Below are 9,010 nucleotides of genomic sequence, written 5' to 3'. Positions count from 1 at the left end.
CGGAGTTAAGGAAGAACCACCCACAGCGGGGACTGGGGCTCGCCGGAGAGGTACCCCACTATCTATCTTAGAGTTCAGGGTGGGTGAGGGGGGGGGGCTAGAGGGCTGGCTGGGGCGGCGGTGGCGAGTTGTTTCGGGGCGGTGAGGCGGCGCTGGGGCCGGCGATTCGGCCGGTGGTGGCAGGCGGCTCAGGGGTGTGCAGGTTGAAGTTGAACTGCAGGCCCTCCCTAAACTACATGTCAAGTGTCTCTCTGCTACCATTGTGTTTAGTTTCGACAGTCTCATTCAGATTCCACAGTTAATTTCAATTTCGACAGTTAAGTTCAGAGTCAACAGTTTTTACCTCATCTGTTGTAGTCAGGTGGTTTTTGGTGATGTTAATTTTACATCCATTTTTCATCATCTATTGGAGATGCTATTAGAATCCCACTTGAGATTGATGATGTCTGTCTTGTGCTGCTTCAGCCTTGATGTCTTACGGCTCACCGGAGCTGCTCCAATGATAGAACGATCCATCACAACAGAGCAGTGCCCTGGACGCCGTCTACAGATTCCTTAGATCTTCCTCCACACCTCCGACAGCCACCTCTGCCTCAACTACTTCAGCGACCAACCCAATGATGCTGCGGTCGACACGGCTACGCAAATAGGTTGTACACTTGTTGCGTCAGTTATTACTATACATTCACGTCGATCCATTAGGGCTATTTTGGTTCAATGGAAAAACGTCGATCCACTGGTTGTTACCATCACTCTAAACTTCTGCATGCTCTCCTTACATAATCTTACCATATTTTTTCGTATGCATGTCAGATATTGTACACAGTCATGCTGAACATGTAGATAAAAAAAGAAGAGTTTTGCACGGCAATACAATGTCATGCAGACATCGCTCCATGGTGGGTTCAATGGCAAACCCTCCCCACCCCTCTCAAGATTGTAATCCAGAGAAAGATATCTGTTCTGAGGCGTATTCAGACGCTGCTGACGACTCCTATTTACCCCCCAAGGTGTTTGCTCTACCTTGGCATGATGATGTTAGTCATATCATGCATATGTTGCCTTGCAGTGCCTGCTTTTGACATCATATATGTCATCTGCTTAGTTTAGACATGTTCTGTAATGCCACCTATTTAGTTTCTATATCATATATGGGAATTATGCAGTCTCATGTCTTTTAGCCAGCCATAATATATGTGAAATGTGCAATGCCATCCTGTTTAACCAGGCATCATATATTTGAATGATATCTTGCCCATCCTTTTCTTCATTACATTTCCATTTGTCGACAATGGTTGTACATTAAACTACTCTTCCTGTGAATCAGCCATTTGGGTAGGAGATGGAAAAATCTAGAGTGAAAACAAGGCCTTCAGAGCAGACAGTGCTACCTGTCGAAGCAGATCTCTTGTTGGGTCCTGATAGCTCCTCAGAGATGGATTCGGAGACAGATGACCAGTCCTATTCCCCCACTGAGGTGTATGCTCTAACTTGGCACGGTTATACTGCTCATATCATGCATACAGTGTCTTACATTGCATTGTTTAGACATCATATACACAATATTCAACACCATGTTCTTAGTTCAGACATCATATCGAATGCCCTCTATTTAGCATATAAAATCACGTATGTGAATTAAATGATGCGATCCTGATTACTTAGATAACATGTAGGTGAATTATGTCATGCGATCCTGTTTAGTTATTCATCATATCTTTGAATTATGTTATGCTATGCTATCGAGTTTAGATAGACATCATATATGTGAAATTATGCCATGCTATCCGTTTTAGTTAAACAATATACATGTCAACTATAACATGTAGGAGCAAGTAACTACTACAATAGTGGGCTATAAGCCCGCTTTACATGGCATTTTTGCATATGTGGAGGAAAGAGTCAAGGAAAAAGTGGAGAAGTGGGCTCTCATGCAAGAGTCAGCCTCTACTACATTGTGGAGCATTGGGAGAGGCACCTATATGGAGGTGGTCAGGAATTGGGAGACTCACGCCGGTCATAGCGCCGCAGTTAAAATGATAATGGCAAGTCAAATCACGGGGCCCCACTTGTCCAGCAGTAAGTCGCTGTCAAATCACACAACCCTACATTTGCAGCAGCCTACTCCCTCATCTTCTCGCATCTCTGTCAAACCGACTAGTCGGAACTGCCCCGCCCACCGCACAGGAAAAGCCCCACCCTTGGCTTTTCAATAGTACAGTATACTAATTTTGTATCCATGGATTGTGCCATTTAGCAAAGCCTCTAGAAAATGGTGGTACACATGTACGGAGTATACAACACGCCCGTCGCATTTGCGTCGCACCCCAGACAATCGTTCAGTCTGGCACGCTGCACTCCGAATGGAACGCGCGTCATATTGCGTTTGCACACAAATGTGGGACCGCAATTGAGAACCGACCATAGGCACACTCCCCGGCCCCGCAAGTCGGGTGACTTAATAGAAGAGGGAGATGAGCGATAGTACTAGAGAAGTGTTGTACTACGCTGGTGCCTGGACAATCCCTGCAAGACACGCCTGGATTGGCTATCATCTACATATCGTGCAGGCTTTGTTGTACAGGGCTGTAGTTCTGGTGAGAAATCTAAAAAAAGGTTTCTTCTCATCTTGCAAAATTAGGTGTCATGTGCTTCGGATCACTGCGAGGGTTAAACAGCGACAACTGAGTTGGGCTAGTCATTGGGGGCACATGCACGAAGACTACTCAGCTGCCATCTAGGTCAAGCCGGCTATGTTAATTAGGACATCTATCGACATACCCCTTTTCTACGAGTTTATCTTTAATTTGAGCTTTGTTCCTCGTCTAGTTTTTCCATCGGGATTCATGTTGTCTACTTTGGGTAGTGAGGTTATGATTTCTTGTCATGTGGCATTTTTTCGTGTTATATGTTATAAGCCGGTGCTTCAGATCAAAATGACGACAACTGAGCCTCCGGTCCACATGCATGAAGACTTCTCGAAAGTCATTGACGAGGTCAAGCCGGCTCCGGTAGACAAAAGAAAACTAGTACTCCACTATATAGGCAGGAGCCTCCGCGCTTGCTTGCTAGTGTTGCTCTCTTCACACTGTCTCGTCCTCTCGAGATCTAAACACGACAGCGTTGGCCAGTCTTTCTCTCTCTTCTCACTGCTGGTCACAGATCCAGCCGTATCCTCTTCGCTGGGGAAGGTGAGAAGGTGCAACGTTCACGCGGTCATCCTCGGTGACGACTCTTACCCACTGCTGGCACGTCCCGACCAACCTACCTTGCCGTTCTCTCCCAAGCACCGCTGGCGAGGGAGGGCCGCCAACCCATTCTTCCTCGCTGCCGTAGTGTGGGCAGATCTAGCCTCCCGCAGCCCACCTAGCGACATCCCAGCAACCATCAGGTATAACTTCCTTCGAAACCGGCCTTGCTCTACTTCCCGAGCTCGTGACATCGCTGCATTTGTATCTTTTACTATTTCTCAGGCCCCCTCATAGATAGGATCAATCGACTATTCAAAAACCACCTATTTTTTACGATTAAGAGTTAAAACTAGTTGATGAACTCGAATCTAGTAGTACTTGGTTCAAACATAGAAGAAAGGGGGTGGGGGTGGGGGAAGATTTGTTACCTGAATCTAGGAATTGGTCGAAAGAGGAAATAATGGGGGCAAAAAGTAGTAGAGACTAGCTATCCAACATGTCGGTGTACAAAAGTAGGGGCTCTGCTTTTGACACCTTTACTTGTGCATGGATAGTCAGAGCCTCCCGCCACGGTCATGCACAGACACGGAAGGAAAGGGAAGCCGAAGAGAAGCCGAAGCCACAAGGACAAACAAAGCAACAACAAGGATCAAGGCCCTTGCCTGGGCAGCTCGCCCACGCCAACCGAGCGAGCCACCCTTGAGCCCACCAACGATAAACAAATGTATTGGAACAAGGCTCGGGAGGCACCTCCGTGGTGGCATATAGATCTTTGTGAAGACATGGAATGCTCAAGATCAAAAGAGGATGGGAAGGCAACCATCCTCACCGAGGAAAACCGCAGGACCCCCGGCAAGATCCTTGCCGGGGAAGCCAGCGTGCCACGGCGAGACCCTTGCCGGGTCACCCGGCAAGATCCTTGCCGGGTCACCCTACAAAACCCTTGCCAAGCGCACCGGCAAGGCCACTTCCGGGCCCGCACCAGGCCAATCCTCACCGCCATTCGCACACAACTGCCAGCCCTTCCAGTTGGGCAGGCACCTGCGTGGCATCATGCAATCCTTCGTGAAGGCTCCACCACCATGCCACCTCAGTTCCCTGCCTGCCTACATGGCACTGCATGCGTCGCTGGCCAGGGCGCGTGTCGAAGCCAGGAGGGGCGGCGATAGATGGGACGGGCCTCACCCCCGTCCCCAATAAAGCGAAGGGACACCTAAGCCCCGCATTTAATGTGCTTTGTCCTGTAATACTAGCGATAAACTCATAACACTGTAGCACTTTCCACCTCCTGTGTGCCACTGTGGCGGCCCCTTTCGCCTATAAAAGGAGGCCCGAGGCGCACGGGAGAAGGATTCAGCTCTTTTGAACCACCCAGCACCCAGAGCTAGTTCAAGAGCTCAAGAACACTAATATAACCACCAAAGCAGGATCGTAGGGGTTTACGCATCTTTCTGTGCCAGTCCTGCTCTCCTCACGATCCCCGCGCCCCGCAACCGTACACTACTAGGGAAAACCCTATACATAGCAGCGCGGCTCAAAAAGGAGCGCTGCTGCTAATTAGCAGTTGCTCGGGTGCGGAAAACCCGCTACTGACAAGTGTTTAGCAGTAGTGCGCTCTGTGTAACACGTGCTGCTACAAATATCGACCGTCAGTGCCCCCCAAACTCCATTTAGTAGCAGCGCGGTACCGCTAGCCGCGCTACTGCTAAAGCTGTAGTAGTAGCACGGTTTTTTTGAGGTCGCTTCTGCTAATTTTCAAATTGGACACACTTTTTGTCCCGGTTAGCAGTAGCGCTTCTGCCGAAAGCGCGCTTCTGCTACTTTCTTATCAGCAGTGCGTTTTACGTCCCACGCTACTGCTAATCCGCACCAACCCACCACCTTTTCCCCACCGCCCCCCTCCCCCTCCTCTCTTCCCTTTCCCCTACCTCCCACATGCTCCCACTCTCACTCTTCTTCTTCCTTAATACTTCTCCCCCATTACTCTCTCTCTCTCTTCTATCTACCTTTCTCTCTCTTCATTACTCCTACCTAACTAAACCACCTCCATTAATGCATCTCCTTTCTCTTTTTCCTTACCCTCCACTAGTTGAAGTTGTCTCCTCCCAAATTAGGTAGCTAGATAGATGTAGGATTTAGTTAAGTGACCTATTTGCCCCCTAACTAGATCTATCTTTGTTAAGAAGACCTTTGTGCACTTTTGATCTCCCTAAAACATCATCTCCACCATGTGCTCGATCTCGAGATAGAGGTGATGAAAATTTCATGCTTTTGAAAAATTGAAATATGTTTATGTGTGTGTGATATGTTTGTGGAAATTGTGTGTGTGGCATGAGTTGACGCCAAATTGTGCTTTTGAGTTGCCTATGTTTTTCCAAAATGTCGATTTATTTCCATTTCGGCGAATTCCGGGCAAACTCTAGATCCATATATGTCCTAGTTTTAGGGAAGGTCATGCCGAATTTTTGTATGACTTTGATGCATGCACGCATTTTTATAATCAATTTGTTTATTATTACCGTGTAGAGTTGACGATGGTCAGTGGAACGATGGTGGACAGGTGGTTGCGGTCGATGGTGGAGGACATGAAAGAAAATAACCAGACAGAGGTTTTATGTCCATGTCGAAAATGGAAAGGAATAGTTTGGCTCGACCCCTATGACGATGGTCGTGTCGAAGCGCACCTGCTCATGACTGGTTTCATGGATGGCTATACTCGGTGGATAACTGAAGATGAGTATGACGATGTTGAGGATGCCGACGGGGCAGGCAATGATGACACGGGGCAAGACGCAGAGATGATCGATAATGGCGGCAGGGAAGAGGTCATACATGGCGGCGGAGAAGGGGCCGGACATGGCGGAGGAGAAGGGGCCGGACATGGCGGCAGAGAGAACGACATGGACTCCACGCAGCAGAGTTCGTCGGTACTAAGTTCAATCATGCGGGACCCTCATGTTCAAGCATTGCTTCGCAAGGAGATGAGTACTGAGAGAGCTGCTTCTAGAGAGGAGGCTAAGCTGGAGCAACTGGTGGTAGACTTCAACACTCCATTGCATGATGGTTGCAATCCTGAGGTGACCCGCTTGAGTTTCACGCTCCAACTCCTGAAGACGAAGGCTAAAAACAAATGGACCGACACTAGCCTCGATGAGCATCTCAAGTACCTAAAGGATGTTCTTCCCGCGGGTAATCTATGTCCTACTAGTGTTGATGAGGCCAAGAAGATCGTGTGCCCTCTTGATCTGCCACACGTTAGACACCATGCATGCATCAATGATTGCATAATTTATTGGAAGGAGCACGTGGAAAAAACAAGTTGTCCGATGTGCAATGCTTCTCGATACAAGAAGGCCGGGAAGAAATGTCCCAAGAAAGTTGTATGGTACTTACCGATCACTCCCCGTCTCCAGAGGTGTTTTCTAGATCCCAAGGAAGCGGAGAGGAAGAAGCCCGACGATGGAGATGGTCCGAAGCTGAGACACGTGAAGGATGGAAGCCAGTGGAGAGCGTTGAACAGCTTCTATCGGTATTTTCAATGTTATGCAAGGAAAATCATGCTCGGCACGTGTACCGACGACATGAATTCGTTTGGCAACCAGAACACCAACCATAGCACATGGCCCGTGTTTGTATGGATGTACAACCTCCACCACTGGTTGTGCATGAAATCAAAGTACATTCACATGAGCATGCTTATTAAATGGCCGAAACAACCAGGAAATAATATTAATTTGTATCTGGGGCTACTTCAAGAGGAGTTAGACACGTTATGGAAAATATCGGCCAAGACATGGGACGCCAGCAAAGGCGAGTATTTCAACATGAGAGCCGCGCTGGTCACGATAGTGCAGGACTATCTCGGCTACGGATATGTGGCAGGCCAGGTGTGCCATGGATATTGCGGATGCACGCGGTGCATGGATGATACGACGTCTCAGCAGCTAACGTCAAGGAAAGATGGCGGGTCTGGGAAAATCGTGTACATGGGGCATCGAAGATGGCTTGAACAGGACGACCCGTGGAGAAACCATGGAGATCTATTCAATGGTCACGCTGAACATCAAGGACCTCCACGTAAGCGGAGCGGTGCCAAAATCGATGAGCTGTTGAAAAACTGGAAGGAGTGCCCCGCGCCGGGAAAGACGATGAGAAAGGCGCCGGAGCTGCTGCTGAAGGTATGCAAGACGAGGTGTGTGTTCTAGGACTTGGAGTACTGGCACAAACTCGATACACCTCATTGCCTTGATCAAATGCATATCTGTAAGAATGTCCTTGAGAGCTTGCTCGCAACACTGACGAACATGCCGGATAAGACCAAGGATGGGCCGAAGGCTAGAAAAGACTTGCAAGATTTGAAAATCAGGGAAGATCTGCACATGCCGCCCCGTAAAATGTCATACGAGACAAAGACGGAGACAGAGGCACGGGAGAAGAAGGGCAAGAAAATAAAGATAGAGGATTATTGCCCCCCTTCTTGCTTCACCTTAAGTCAGGCTGAGATAAATGCCTTCTTTAAGTGCCTTACTAGAGTCAAAGTTAGTTCCGGTTACTTTGGCAAGATAAGAAGATATCTAGACACAGACAAGAAAAGGTTCAGCGGGATGAAGTCTCATGACTGTCATGTGATGATGACGCATATACTACCTATTGCCCTTAGAGGGATAATGGACAAGCACGTCCGTGACACGCTTAGTGGTCTCTGCAACTTTTTCGACGTCATCTCTCGAAAGTCGATCAGTGTGAAGCAGCTCCGAAGGCTACAGGAAGAGATCATTGTGACACTGAATGAGCTTGAGATGTACTTCCCGCCCGCGTTCTTTGACGTGATGGTGCATCTGTGTGTCCATATTGTGGATGACATAATAGACCTGGGGCCGTCATTCCTGCACAACATGATGCCGTTTGAGAGGATGAATGGGATCATCAAAGGATTCATTCGTAACATGTCCCATCCGGATGGAAGCATCGTCCAGGGCTATTTGACAAAAGAGTGAATCTCTTTCTGTGAGAATTTTCTATATGGCGCAGACCAGCCGCCTCGTGTTAGTGTTGGTTTGCCCGTTAACAAGCACGATGGGAGGCTCGAAGGAGATGGTCACTGCAATGGTCACAGGGAACTGCACGTGGCATACTCAGATCGACGTAGCGACTTTGATAGAGCAAACTTGGTAGTGCCACAACACCTAGACGAGGTAGATCCTTTCGTGGCACTGCACAAAGAAATTATCGCAAAGAAGTATCATCACCGGGGGGTATGCAGGACGAACGCCGAAGTTACTAGAGAGCACAACTCCACTTTCCTGCATTGCATCAAAGAGCATATTATTGCTAATCCCCCGGAGGAGGGCTCTAAGTAGGATTGCTCATATACGCCTTAGCACATGGCCCCTCGCCCAACCTCGTAACCTATCAGGCATATGATATCAACGGATACACGTTCTACACGGAGGCCAAAGATATGGACAGTGATGATCATAACTCAGGGGTGACGATGGAATGCATGACCGGCAGCGACAACAGCGCAACTGAACGATTTTATGGAATGGTCGAGGAGATCTGGGAGCTTGACTACTCTGGACTGGACAACACGATGATGTTCCGTGTCAGATGGGCAAAGAATGTCGAAAGAGAAAACCGGATTTTCACTACCATGAGTATACCTGACGCCAAGAGCGCTACCATGAACGCTATCGCAAAAAACGAGACATGGGTACATGCTAAGCACGTGACACAATGCTTCTTAATAACCGACCCATGCAATCCCAGTCGTGTTGTCTTGAGGAGAGGCAAAAGGAACATCATTGGAATGGATGGAG

Source organism: Triticum aestivum, chromosome 3B, assembly GCF_018294505.1.
Source record: "Triticum aestivum cultivar Chinese Spring chromosome 3B, IWGSC CS RefSeq v2.1, whole genome shotgun sequence".
Taxonomy (NCBI): Eukaryota; Viridiplantae; Streptophyta; class Magnoliopsida; order Poales; family Poaceae; genus Triticum; species Triticum aestivum.
This window is presented reverse-complemented; position numbering follows the sequence as displayed.